The sequence below is a fragment of the Candoia aspera genome, chromosome 1, assembly GCF_035149785.1.
Source record: "Candoia aspera isolate rCanAsp1 chromosome 1, rCanAsp1.hap2, whole genome shotgun sequence".
Lineage (NCBI taxonomy): Eukaryota > Metazoa > Chordata > Lepidosauria > Squamata > Boidae > Candoia > Candoia aspera.
In genome coordinates this window covers 263,493,832-263,508,309 of record NC_086153.1, presented here as the reverse complement: position 1 = coordinate 263,508,309, position 14,478 = coordinate 263,493,832, and positions in this window count along the sequence as shown.

Below are 14,478 nucleotides of genomic sequence, written 5' to 3'. Positions count from 1 at the left end.
CATTATTCTTCATGATTAAGAAGAGAACTGAAAACTAAATCATGTGGCTTTCCCCCACACTTCCCAAGCTTTGTGGCTCACCTGCAATATAGTTCACCTCTGCAATGCTACAATGCCCTGGGGCATTCTGAGCAGATGAAGAGGAAGATTCTGTAAGAAATAACAAAGGAGTACTGTCATTCTCTGCAGTAGGCACCCATCAAGGATTGAGGAATGTAAAGGTTATTGCCTAAGAAAGCCCCCCTTATTTCTGACATTTAGGGGTAGAGGAGTCAACATGGCCATTGTTCACCTGCTCAAATCCAGGGCAGTATAAAATCAATGTTTTCAAAACAGGTTAGATGGTGGTCATGGCCAGGCTCTTTTCTACCTGTGTGACACGCATACAAGAAGATGACTAGCTACTGCAATTGCTGTGGCCCGCTGCTGGGAGAAAGCCAGTCCCAACCAATTCAAGTATCTTTCATACACAAGGAAACTTGATGTTCCTCTACTAACCAATCCATCCAGCTCATTTATATTACAAACCAAAAAATATGTAAGTGAGAATTGAAGACTCTTGTTTTCATTAGACCATTCACAGGTTGTGTATAAACAGGCACTGTGGCTGGCATCTGATCTTCAGTGTGTGACCCAGTGCAGGAACAAAAAGAAAAAAAAGTGGGTTATATGTTTAGGGAAAATAATAAGCATTCATTTGCTTCCACTGACTCAGGTAATAACTGGTTATGTGCAGTGCTGACTAAAAACATATTCCAGTGACTCACATGAAGGATATAATAAGAGTTAAAAAGAGAATTTAAAGACTTTATTTTTTGACTCAGGATGTTGATAAAAAAATACTGTAGCTATACTTCTTTCTTTCATGCTCATTGATGAAGTAAGAATCAGTATAATAATACAGTGGTATCTCTGGGTTCTTGGACTTACTTTAAAAAATTCTATTTCTTACAGCTTTAACTGACAGTTGTTTTCAGGGGAAAAATAGGAAGGGGAAAACCATGTGTCCCATGATTACTGGAATAACAGCAAGATAATATGATTGAAACTCTCTCTGTGAACACATTTAAGTTCCTGTCTCATTCCTTTAAAAACCCTGTGCTCCTCATTCACTGTAACTAAAGATATAAACCAACATTTGCATACATAATTTTAAAACTCCTTTCCTTTTCAGATTTCAAACTAACATGAAATTTATATTGGATACAGAGTTGTATTTTTCCTCATACATTCCAAATAAACTAGCAAAGTGATGTGTGAAAATATGATGCGTGTGGGATTTTTTTAATGACAGAAACTTTAGATGAAAAGATTAAGCGGTTATTTTAACATGTAGGGTGCAATCCACGCTTCTTCTGAGTCAAAGTACGCTTGTGGTATGTTTTGCTGGAAGGTGATGCAGAGGTTTTTTTTCCCCATTTCCTACTTCCATTCCAGTTCCCAGCTCCACCTCCCATGAAGTTTTCATGGTGTCACCAAGTACCCTACAGCAATTTGCTTGGGAAGCTCTAAAATGTAGAGAAAGGAGGAGTGCTTCATTCCCATAGTAACCAAATAACTATTTTTAAGTGGGAGAGAAAGAGCACTAACTCTGGGCTGCTGAACCCCTGACTCCAAGTTTAAAAAATAAATGATAGGCATAAAGGGTGATAAAACCATTGGACCGTAACTTCATGATCTTGGCCTTCATTAAGGAGGCAGTAGTACATTCCCTCTTTAAGAAGCTATCACTGAACTGAAAAGTTCTGGAAAGCTTTTGTCCAACTCTCCAAACTTCATTTTTTGGGCAGGTTGTTGAGATTTTTTTGGGAAGGTAGGGCTACAGATTCAGAGGGCCCTGGAGGAAATGAATTATTTTGGCCCATTTTAGTGGGGTTTCATACCAGAACATAATACTGTGATGGCAATTGTTGATGACCTCTAGAGGATTCAAGATAGTAGTGCAACTGTTCTTGTTCTTCTTGATCTCTCAGTTGCTTTTGATACCATTGACCATAGTATCTTCCTGGACCACCTACAGGAATTAGGGCCAGTTCCAGTTGGTGTTGTCAAGGTGGGAGAGATTGAGAGATCAAGACCCCTGATGTGTAGGGTGCCACAGGCTCAATGTTCTTGCCCTTCCTGTTTAGCATCTATATGAGACTGCTAGTAAAGGTCATCTCTTGATTTAGGGTGAGGTATCAACACTACACTGATGATACCCAGCTGTATATCTCAACCACAGGTTGATCAAGTGATGCTATTGAGGTATTTCCCAGTGTCTGGTGGTTTTGGGGGTCGGATTGTGGAGGAACAGACTCAGACTCAATCATAGCAAGACCAAGTAGATGGGGTTATTTGGACCACATGGGACTGGAGACTTTCCACCTCTAGTCCTAAATGGGACTGCATTTCCCTATTTAGGACTAGTGTGCAATTTAGGAGTTTTCATGGCCTTCACACAGATCCATCTTATGCACCAATTGTGCCAATTTCTGAATTTAATGCTTTCTTGCCAGTCACTCATGCCTTATTCACTTCACAAGCTGCAGCTGGTCCAGAATACGGTAGCAGGGACAGTTATGGATATGCCATGCTATGACCATGAAACATGTCTGCTCCATGAGCTATATTTGATACCAGTAGGCTTTTGGGTACAATTCAAGGTGCTGGATATGACATATGAAGCCCTTGATGGCATAGGGCCCGGTTATCTGTGGGACCATTTGTCTCCTGTAGCATCTGCTCCTTCTGTTCAATCCAACAGAGTTGGATTCAGGTCCTACTCCATCAATTAAACAGTGTCATCAAATGGGACCCAGGAAACAAGCCTTCTCTGTCACAGTGCCTGCCCTCTGGAACAGCATCCCCCCAGAAATTCATATTGCTGCTAGCCTAACCTCCTTAAAACCTGGTTCTTCCCCAGGCCTTCACGTTTTCTTCATTATGTGTTGTTTAATCTATTTATTTATTTATAATACTGTACACACCCAGAGTTGTCATGGAGTCAGGCAGCTTTACAAATTTAATAAATTAATACAATTAATCAAAAGGAGATTTCCCTTTTCATCCCTCATTAAAATGGTACAAAATATGTTATATTTTGAGAATACCCAACCTGTCATGAGTACTGATGGCGAGCAGGAGGGGGCCTCTATCCAGGGGGGAAAACGCATGCGTAGTACTGAGGAATTAAGCAGCCATTCAAAGAGACACAGATCAGACCCGCCTTAACTTTCGGGGTTTATCTGTCTGGGTTTTTCCCACGCTTCTTCAGTTTGTTAGGATTCTGTTTAATGTAGCAGTAATAAACACTAGAGACCTACTCCTTGTCTCAGCATGGTTCCTGTTAGGACACAACCATGTGAAAAACGATCATAACCATTTTGGTTCCGGGAAAACATTTTTAAAAAATGAGATCAGCAACTGAAGTTGGTCCAAAATGGAATTTGTGGATTGAATTTAGAGTCAGTGGTAGATGTTACTGGTGTCAAATTACACCTAATTTTCAGAGACAGGGGGACTATCTGCTTTCTTTCTTCCCCATCCCTCAGCTCTGAAAACATTTTTGGCAGTTTCTTTTCCTTTTCCATTTCTGAAGGAGGAAGACTAAAACAGGCCTTTCTTGCAATCAGAATTTTATGAATTTATGATAGAGACCATGAGTCAGTGAACCACTACATCATCATGCAGATGAATGAAAGCTGCTGTTTATATCCAAGACCTTTCTTAATTTTTCCCAAACCTATACCTGGAGGGGAGCCCATCCAAAGTAGGCCTCAATATTTGAAATTATCAGATGGATCAATATTATATTTTTCATCCAAGACAGTGAAAATAATCAGTTAAAATATAATTTTAATACTTTGGGTTTACTCATTTCACTGATTTTGGTAGACAAACAAGAGTTAGGGTTAGGATTAGGTAGGAAAGACAGACAGAGCAAGGCTTCTGAAATTCTTCCTAAGCCTTTACCAGCAGCATCCACAAAAGGCACTAATGTATTGGATTTCTATATATGTATGCGTGTTTGTGTTTTCCTCTCATGTTTGTGTATATGCAGTGAGAAAAAAGTACTGATGGTGATAATGGGTGCTCAAATGAATATTCTCCCCCTGGCCTCTCAGGATTTTATAAAGGACCTGTTTATATCTCCTACAAACTTCATGCCTTGATAAACTATTGGTATTGGTACCCAACCTATCCAACCTTTCACTGGATAGCTAAGGTGTGTATCTTCCAAGAAGCATTTGGCTGAGCTCCTTCCAATACAGTTCCTAGTAGGGGCTGCCTATTTGTTAGTATAATGTATTGCTTTATAGATGCTCTTGCATATTATTAGATAGAAACAGATAATTAATACATAATTAATTATCTGACATAAATATTCATAAAGGTCCAAAAATGTTACCAGCTTGTTGATTTCACACCAGGAAATTGACATGGAAAGATCCCCAATGCTGCTTATGCCAAGAGCCCATAGCTTAGCTCTACATTTTAACAGGGTTCTCTAACATCAAGATGAATGGCATAGACAAGGTTGGCTAAAGGTCAGAGAGTCAGAGGCAGCACCAGGTGTTCAGACAAAAAAGCAAGTACCTATATGAATAAATCAAATTTAAGGTTAGATCAAGAAGCTATGTGGGGTTAGTTTCCAGTCCAAGGGCAAAAGAAGTAGTAAATGTGGAAAATGAAAAACAGTAAAGAGTGAGGGGGATACAACTGAAGATGCTGTTTTTAACCTACAATGCTATAAAAGTATGTGTGTTCCCTATTATCACCTGTATATAACATCTGCACACATCACTTTCAAAGATCTAAGCAAAATACTTTCACTTGTCACAAAGGAACAGTTTTACTATTGTGACTATTGACTTGTCATCCAATCTTTTGGAAGCCTAAGAAAATCCTCCCAGTATTGGAAAGACTTACCCATTGCTTTCTGCAGCACAGAAGTTACTCATTTTTTACCTCTGTAAAACATCCTTTCCTGTAGATCTCTAAATAGAAATCTCTCAGAAGAGCTGCCTCAGAGTCAATATGAATAGAAGATAAACACATCTCTTCCACAGTGAAATATTTTCCTACATCATACATAGCCTTTCACTAAGCCAAATCAGTCAGACTATAGTATTTTTGCCTGACCTATGTACTCCTCTGTGGGTCCACAAACCGGGTAAACACTAGTAACAGGTATAACTTGCTAAAAATTGGCATCCTATCTATCAAACTGCTCTGCTTCTTAAATAGGTGTAACATTTGTAAGGAATGAGGTAGTATATTTATTAATGCTAGAACAGTGGCTCTTTGCCAGTTTGGCTAATTACATTCTTGTTAAGCAAATGTTTATTCTGTACTTTAAAAATTAGTGATTTTGTTATAGAAATGAATAATTTCATCATAGTTGCAAGCGTCTGTATTTCAATACCTAGTATGTGACCTCTGTTGGCAGAAATAAATGTTTTTCAGAATGTAAACTGAGAGAGAACAGCTTTGGACCCTCTAGAGGTGCTTTATGGAATCTTCAGGTAGCAATTCCAGGCTGAAATATGAACACTACACCCACAATTCTCAGGCAGTTATACAGAAATATTACTGCAGTGTACCCAACCCTTCATATTTTTGAGATGGAAGTCATTCCATTGGCAGATAACTGGCATTCTTGTCTTTCATTTTTCCAGGTGTAGCTAGAAGAACCATGACATTCATGGCCAATCATCTGGTTTTCACAAATCTGTCATATTACAGTTTGTGAAACAGAAGCAAGCAAACTATCCAAAACAGTTCATTTACACACAAAAATAAAGCATTGTGGATGAATTGATGGCGTTAGTACTTTCAAAAACAAGAGAGAAAAAATATATAATCCTATATTATTCAGCTTAGGATAGGTTCTGGATTCTGGGCTGTGTCTAGATATACAAACGCTTGCAAATTCTACCTACCTATGACTGTTCACTTGAGAAACTAGACTTGGCTAAGGTAGATCCAGAATGGGAATATTATGATTTAGAACTGCAGCTGTCCAAAATGCAGCTGTCCAAAAAGCCTTACATAACTTATTTCTGCAGTTTCTTCTTTGGTTTGGCCTATTTCCAGGAATAATCCAAAGAACTAGCTAGTGATAACTTTTCTTAAGTCCAGATTAGTTTTATAAGACATTTGAGCCAAATCTGTGATTGGTCTTCCCAAATGGAATCCATCATAGCTCCTTTGTCCTGTTTGATGGGTGTTTAAAATTCACTTGTAGTATCTTTGCTTCTAGAAGGATTTAAGCAGTTTTAACTCTGCTGCTTTAGTTTCATAATACACTATGGAAATATGTGCTTTGTTTGTTCAACTATTTTCAGCAGGTGATACATTTCTTAGCATATTCTCAGATAGCAGCATTGATATAAATTTTATTCGTAAAATGTCGGGCAACATTTGACTCTTGTAGTAAGAAATAAGTCCTTTTTTTTCTTGCAGACAGATACCTTTGCAAATAGGAACATAGGCAATCATATCATTTCAGCATGATGGGTGGAATTGTGGCGTTCTTGATTTTTAGTCCCTGATTATCAACCCCTCTTCCCACACACACACATATTTAAAAAGCCACTCTGCCAGTAAGAAGATCATGGAACTAATGAGGGTGGGTCAAAGCTTTCTAAAACAATGGCTGTTTAACTGAGCCTCTGTCCTAAAAATGCATGGCTGCATACCTGAAATGCTCCATAGTCAACCACCAATAGGGCTCAGTGATGACTGGATCCCCCTCAAATTCTATGTAAAAAACTTATGTATGTATGTATGTATGTATGTATGTATGTATGTATGTATATAAACAGTGTGTGTGTGTGTGTGTGTATACATATATATATAGTGTGTGTGTGTGTGTGTGTGTGTGTATATATATCCTTTGAAATTTTACCTAAACTTGCTTCAGGGTTTACAAGCAGCAATCTCATTTTCAGATGAACAGCACAAATTTCACATCTCCTCCTAGCTCAATCCTGTCTTTCAAATGCATGTAATTACATGACAAGTCCGGGAAGGAAATAAATAACCTTGCCAAGAGTTTGGGAGTCAAAGCTTTCTATTATAGTTAACATATTGCACATCAGATGAGAACAGCAGAGCTTTAATTAAATATAAACAAAGAGAAGGGAAAGTTGCACACTTAATTGTATAAAGCTTAAAGACATCTATTTCAAGTGGATAAAAATGCCTAGACTATATAAGGTTCTAAGAAGTTAAAATAATTTTAAATATATTGTATTCATATCTAAGCCAGCACTTTGTAAATATGGCTAATATGAAATGTTATTAATGCAGGAAGAGAAACATTTCTAAATCATTTGTGAATGCTAAGTAATATAGCTTTTACGTTCAAATTATAAATATGTGACATGAAAAATCCATTAGATTTTTTTCAAATGGCTCTGTGTTGCAATTTTAGGCATGCTTATTTGGGACTGCATCTCACTGAATTCAGTGGGAATAACCTTTTACTAAAGATGTCCATAATTGTGGTATCATAAAATATACCATAAGGCAGCAAAAGAAGCCAACATTCCTGGTTAGCACCAGGAATGATTGATATTATATAAAAGTATGGACAAAATGGTCAAGAAAACTTCTGCTCATTCAATAGGAGTTTATTTCTCCTTTTCCTTTCTGCATTGCTTCAAAGATTCTCCAAAGGAATCTCTAACTTATTGCAGCAGATTTGAGGAGTTTCAGATAAGGGAGAGGTGGTTGATTTGCCATCAGTACCTATCAATATTCCTACTATTTGCTATGCATATTGAGGACAGTTTAAAATACATACTATAGTTGTGTGTGTGTGCACGTGTGTGTGTAAACTTCAGAAAACTCCCTCCATCCCAATGTAACAAATGACTGTTCTGAATTCATCTGTTCACAAAACGACCCACCATTTTCTTGGAAGCAATGTTTACTAGAACAGGCAAAATCAAACCAGCAACATGTAGGCGCAAGTTCCTTAATTTCAGTGGGTAATTTGGAATTCACTCTGTCTTAAATTAATTTATGAGGAAAAGAATATTTATTAGGATAAATATGCTGTAAATTGCTAGAAGCACCAACATTTCTGGCTAGAACCAAGGCTGAGGATTTAACATTACAACACGGTTGTACTTGGTAATTCAGTCATAATTAGGAATGATTTCTCTTAGACTGATCCCACCCTTTAAACTGATCCCATTCCTATATATATATATCTTGTTTACTCCATATGTATCCCCTTCTTGCTTTAAAATATTTGAAGCCATGTTATAATCACAGTTCTGTAAAGGTGGTAGATAAAAACTTCCACAATGAATTTTCCTGTATAACTAAGCGAAGATTTGAAATTAAGATTTCCACCTCCAAACCATAGATTTTCTTGTGTAGCAAGATTCAATAATAATACGTAGCAACTTTATTTATTTATTTATACTTCAAATTTATTCAACTTATCTATTTTGCATTGTCTTGTCATATTACTGTAAAAAGATGCTGTAAAGTTAATTCGTACAAATCAACTTGAACACTGCATCCTTGCATTAGAGCCACATTTTAAGTACGCTCAGCAAGAGGGTTTCTCTGGCATATCTGCATAGGAATACAGCTCTAAATATATTAAAATAGCTGATTTGGAAGAACTCACAAACAGGAAAAGAGTTTTTACCATTGCAACCCATAGGATCAGTTGCATAATTGCTACAGTAGTGCTGATAACAAGAAGACCTACTAGCAGGTTCTTACTAAGTAGGGATATACAAACCCGGTCAGATCCAATTTGAATCATCAGTTCAATTTGGATTGTTAAAATGATTTAATTTTACAAACCTTTAAATATTTATTCAGTTCCTTGCTTTTGCTTCTGTCCAGTCAAGTCCTATTACACAATTTTAACTCCCAGCTGTCTTGAAGATTACAAATAGGTTGTGAAAGATATAACAATATGATTACAGTAATATAGTTTTTACTATCCAAAGAAATCACCATGGTGAAAACCATTGTGTAATGACATAAGGAGGACTAGCCCTGTCAGGCAGCAGGATGAAGTGACCTGTTTTAGAACGGACCAAGTTGAGAGGAATGAAAAGTAAGTCAAGCACTGAAATAACTCAAAAAGACTTTAAATGCTTTGGCTATAATGGGGTACAAAGGAGAATTTTAGCTCCAGTTCAAGCAGCAAAATGTTTTTGGTTGGCAGTGAGTCAATACACTGCAATTGTTATATTTTATGAATTATTGCCAGTTTTGAGTAATAGCTATTTAATACAGTATAAATTCATAAAATACATTTTGCCAAACAATACTTCAGACTTGTGCCTCACCAGATTCCTGTTCTCTATACCAAAGTTTTTGTTTTTAAAAAGCAGTTCATCTAACAAACTCTCTTACCAGTCCTGAGGGAGAAATAAAGCAATTAACTCTTTCCCATGGAAACAAAATATGCCTTGCATTGTATCCTGAAGATCTTGGTTGGATTGTCTTCTCTAAGTAGATAGAGAACCATTCCATGAATGGAATGGAAGGCGCTACACATGGTTTTGGTACAATTCAACATACCAACTTCACATTCTAATTTAACTCACATACCAGTTTCAAGTAAGCAGGAAAAAGTCAGAACACCCCACAAACCAATGAATTATTTGAATACTGTAAAACTGGAGTGTAAATTGGCAAGTATATATAACATTTAGCATAGCATGGAACAAGCTTTTCCCATATCGGTATCAAAGCACTCTCTAAGAGAGTAGATTTTTTTCCCTATCCTTCAGGATTTATGAAGATGCTAAAAACATGTTTGTTTTCTCAAGCTTTGAACTGTTAATGGTTCTGATGATTTATTTTATTTGGGTTTTGATTGTATTGACTTTGTTCTGTTTAATGTTCTGAAATGTTTACTGTAAGCTGCTTTGAGAGTTTGAATAAAGAGAAAGGTGATACATAAAATCAATAATAAATCAAATACAGTTGTATTTTTCTGTACAAGGCATTGTATAGAAAGGTAGCTTGTAAGTTTCTTTTGGCAGCAAAAGCTTGTGGCCTGTGTTGATTTACAGACTCTGGTTTGCAAGCCTTACAGAGTTTTCCTTGCATTTTATTTTAACTTTTTGAAAATATGCATAAAATATTACCTTTACCAGTTAATTGAGGACAACGCAAGTTAAGTCATATTAGTCATTTACTGAGTCACCCAGTTGGTCTAACAACTGCCAGCTAACTAGTTCAAAGCGACAGCAATGCTGGGTCACATGTGTAGATGGCAAAACCTGGTTTTTTCTCCATTGCTGCTGCTGACCCTGCCCTGTAAAACCACAGTTTGAATCTAGGGCACTACACAGAGTTACTTATTTCATGGTATTGGAATTCCCAGGCAGTCTAAAGAAGTTCACAGAGGACTCCCTGACAGCATTACACAAATGCAGTAGAAGGCAGAAGGCATCAGCTTCAGAGGCCATTAACTACTCAGCACTGAAACCACTAAACTGAAAGCGACATTAAGCCCTACATGTAAGAAATAAGCAATACCTACCAGAGGATAGCTTGAAGTGGTATAAGCCTTACTTGTTTGATCATCTTAAACCAGCAAATGTCACTCCATGCAGCTGCTTTGTTCTTTTCTATTTATTTGTTTGTTTGTTTGCTGTTCTTATAAATCATGCCCTCCACTTACTAGTCCCCAGGTTCATTTTATTCTATACTACATATGCTGCTACACAGAAGCCAGTTCTGGATTCCAGAGCTGAAATCCTTTAGACACTTGCTAAACAAAATCTCTTCTAGCTCCCATAAAGTGTATTTTCATCAACCTTGCTGTCACTCACAAAGAGAGCATCTCCCCCTCTACTTCAGGTCCAGTAAAATCTCAGAACCTTCTAGTTATCCACAGAGAACTTATCTTTACTTTCTTGCTTTCAGAACTAAAGATTTTGAACAATTCTACTTGAATTAAGTACAAATCTACAATCAGATTTACACATAAGAATATAAGAACAACTTTACAAAAAAGTAACTAGTTAATTCAGTGGGAATGACTCCATCCTTCCCCCAGTCCTGAGAAACTTGCTTGTGGAAGGCAGTGCCTCCTCTCTTTCAATCACCCAACAGCCATGCAGGCTCTTCTTTGAACCCCAAGACAAATTAAACCCTAAACATATTCAAATACAGCAACCTGAGTTGTCTGGCAAAAGTCTCATGGGACGGTTTCCTCTTCTCTTCCCTCCTCTTGGCTCTCCTGAATTCCTCTTACAGCTGCATCTCACTGGCCTCAATCTAACTCCAGGTGGCTGTCCATCAGTTCTTCCTCCCAGGGTCTGTTCTCCAAGCTGTCTCCAGAGCCTCTTGATCTCAACCCTCTCTAGAGCTTTCACCCTGGGTGGATTCCTTCACAGGTAGGACTTGCCTGCCAACCTCCTTCCCTGGAAACCAAGCTGCAAGCAGGCCTAGCAGAGAGAAAGCCTTGTTTCATCCCCCTCTCTGTTGTCAGTAGCCTTTTTATCTCACTGTAAATCTCTGACTCCTTTTTATTTCCTCACATTGCTTCACTAAGCTAACTTTGCTTCCAGGCTTGGTCTCTCTCTGAATCAAACTTTTTTTTTTTTTGTGAAGCGGAGTCCCTGGGTCTGCATTCATACATGCTCTTTGTGGTCCAGCAACTCCACATATCTTTTCTAAACTCTACATTTCATTTCTTCCTCTCAGCGTTATGGATGACTTCCCTCCCCATCCAAAGATCCCAGTTCAGTTTTCCTTGCAGGCTCCACTTCATCCACAAAGAAGCTCCTTATCTCATCCTGCTTTTCAATTACCTTATTTCCTTCTTGTTTACCTTCCTCTGTTCTCACTTGGCTAAGTACAAACCCTGAGCACCCACACTTCTAAAACCCCAATTTTTCCTTGCCTTCTCTGGCACTGAGCACCAGTATTCTCATTTCTTCAACTTTATGACAAACCCTGGGTTACATGTGTGTGTGTTCGTTTGTTTTATATTTATATTTATAATGTAATGTAATGATATAACCTGATTATACTGAATTGTTTTACTGCCTGCATAAAGAACAGCAAGATTCTCATCTTTCTTGGGTACTTCTGGGGACAGCTAAAAAGGCCCAAAGAAAAAAAGATATGACAATAGATAAATGCTACCCAAGCTGTGCATATTCAAGTTGAGACATTTACTCTTAGAGAACAGCAAACATAAGATTCATGCCTGAAAGAGGAAGTTTTTAGTTATGATTAAGGGAACAGGAAGCATTTTGACATGTCTATAAAAGATTCTTGAATGATTATCAATTGCATATGAGTTTTTCATAGCCATTTTTTTCTAGTGGAAAACAGTTGCATACAGTTCTGTAACATTCTCATTTTTAAAAAGACTGGAAACAAATCAAATACACTAATTGTAAGATCCCTTTTAAAAATGTTTTTATTTGCTTTTAAGTTTATCTGGTAGCAACATGGCACCCAGAGTCCCCAGGGCTGCTTGTAAGGTCAGCGAAGAGATGGTTAGTCAGGAGAGATTTAGCTCTGCCTGGAAGCCACCACTGATCCTATTCTTCCTCTGCCATTAAGCAAATATTAAGCCTGTACAAGCAGGCTCTAATTACAGATAGCAAGTCCACCTTTTTTGTAAAAAATATTCTAGGATTATTTACCCAGGAGAAAAGAAATTTAAAAAAAAAAGCCTAGAGTAGGTCTATAAAATATTTTATTCATTTACTCTGGATTGGAACAAAAGTTGTCTTTACCTGTGACAGATAGGCAGGTAGCTAAAGCATACATTGACTCATCTGTGCATGTGTACAGCTCATACTAGGTGCCTGCCTTATTCCATTCTGTCTGAAATCTTTCTGTTACAGAAATGTTAGCCTCCTTTCATTCAAGCATAATGCTCTAGCGATGTTTGTGTGTGTGTACACACACACACACTAACTCAGGACAGTGCTGTAGTGAGTAGAGTGGATTTCCAAAAAGTGCTTTGGAGTGCATGGAAGCATGAAGATAACAGCAGTCTGCCATAGGTTAAAGCAGCAACACCTTTTCCCAGAGTCATATGGCTGGGTGTGCAATCCCAGGAAAAGATACAGCTGCCTAAAACGTCACAGACAGATGCTGTGCCTCAGCACTCTTGGGAGATCACTTCCAAAGTACTGTACAGCCCTAACAGATAGCCTAATACTATGCTTCAGTCCATCTGGCTTTAGGGCTCTCGTGCAAGTTCACTAAAGACCTTGCACAGAGACTGAAATTAACTGACTGTCCTTCCCAACTTTGTTACGTCTCTAGACATCTAATGCATTGGCCGCTTTCCACTCGAAATGAGAGACAGATTTGAAGGGACTATTTTTATACAAGTAAGTGGGAGTTGTCCTGAATTGTACAAGAATTTCCCAGCATGCCTATCTCCTTCATATTTTGTGCATCTTTATGGGTTTATTCTTTCATATTTTGTTAGTGTATGTACAAATAAATTAAGCAAGAAGCTTTATTCTGTGTGACATTCCCATTAATGCTCTCTGCAACTGAGAAAACATTAGGGATGCCTTCCCACATTTGCCCCAGACGCTGATCCAACCAGTAAAACCAAATGGTTCAAGGGCTGGAAGCAGAGTAGGCAGTTTTGCCAGGACTGGATCACAACTCATCAGATTCCACTTAAGTAGTTGCTGCCTTATTTCTTCTCATCCTGGCTTTGTCACTTGGCCTCACCCAGAGGAGCCAGTGTTATAGGAGCCAAAAAGTAGCACTACTTGGGTTTGCATAGATATTTTTCCCCTGCCTTTTCCAAAGGATCCTTTTAAAAATCAGGTTTATTTTGGTTTTAAAAACTAAGATCTGGTAGCAACATATCTCCAAGAGCAATCTGGGTAGCTTGTAAAGGGAATGGACAAATGGTTATTCAGGAGATTTTTGTTTTTTTGGTTGCTTGGCTCATCCAGAGGAGCCAGTGACATAGCAACCAACACTTGGTGCTTCTGACTGAGTTCAAATGTCTTTTTCCCCTGCCTTTTCCAAAGAAACCATTTCAGGTAGGCAGAAGAAAGTGGAATAGGCCTTCCCTCCAAACCAGGAATCACAGTGGCTATTCCTACCTTGGACATTAGCTCCTAATTTGGGGATGCTCTGAACCAAACAAATGACCAACTCTAAGGCAAATCTAATATAAAAACCTAAATATCTCAATTAAAGAAAATTACTTAGTTTCTGCAGTTGTTGTGTCAAGAATTATATCAAATCACAGATCTCTTTTAGAAAAGTACAGTGCAAGATGGGTGAAACTGAAACTATCAGAGAAGTGTGGTTTAGCGGTTGGTGTGTTGTGCTACAACCAGGAAACCCAGTGCAAGTCCCCAAAGGCATTTAGTAACTGTGACCAGCCATTATTTTTCAGCTCAGCTTATCATGTAGGGTGGCTGTTTTATCCAACTGAAGGTGAATGAGCTTCATGTCCTGGAATAAAGGCAGTATATTAATAAGGAAATACATAACAGAAATTTA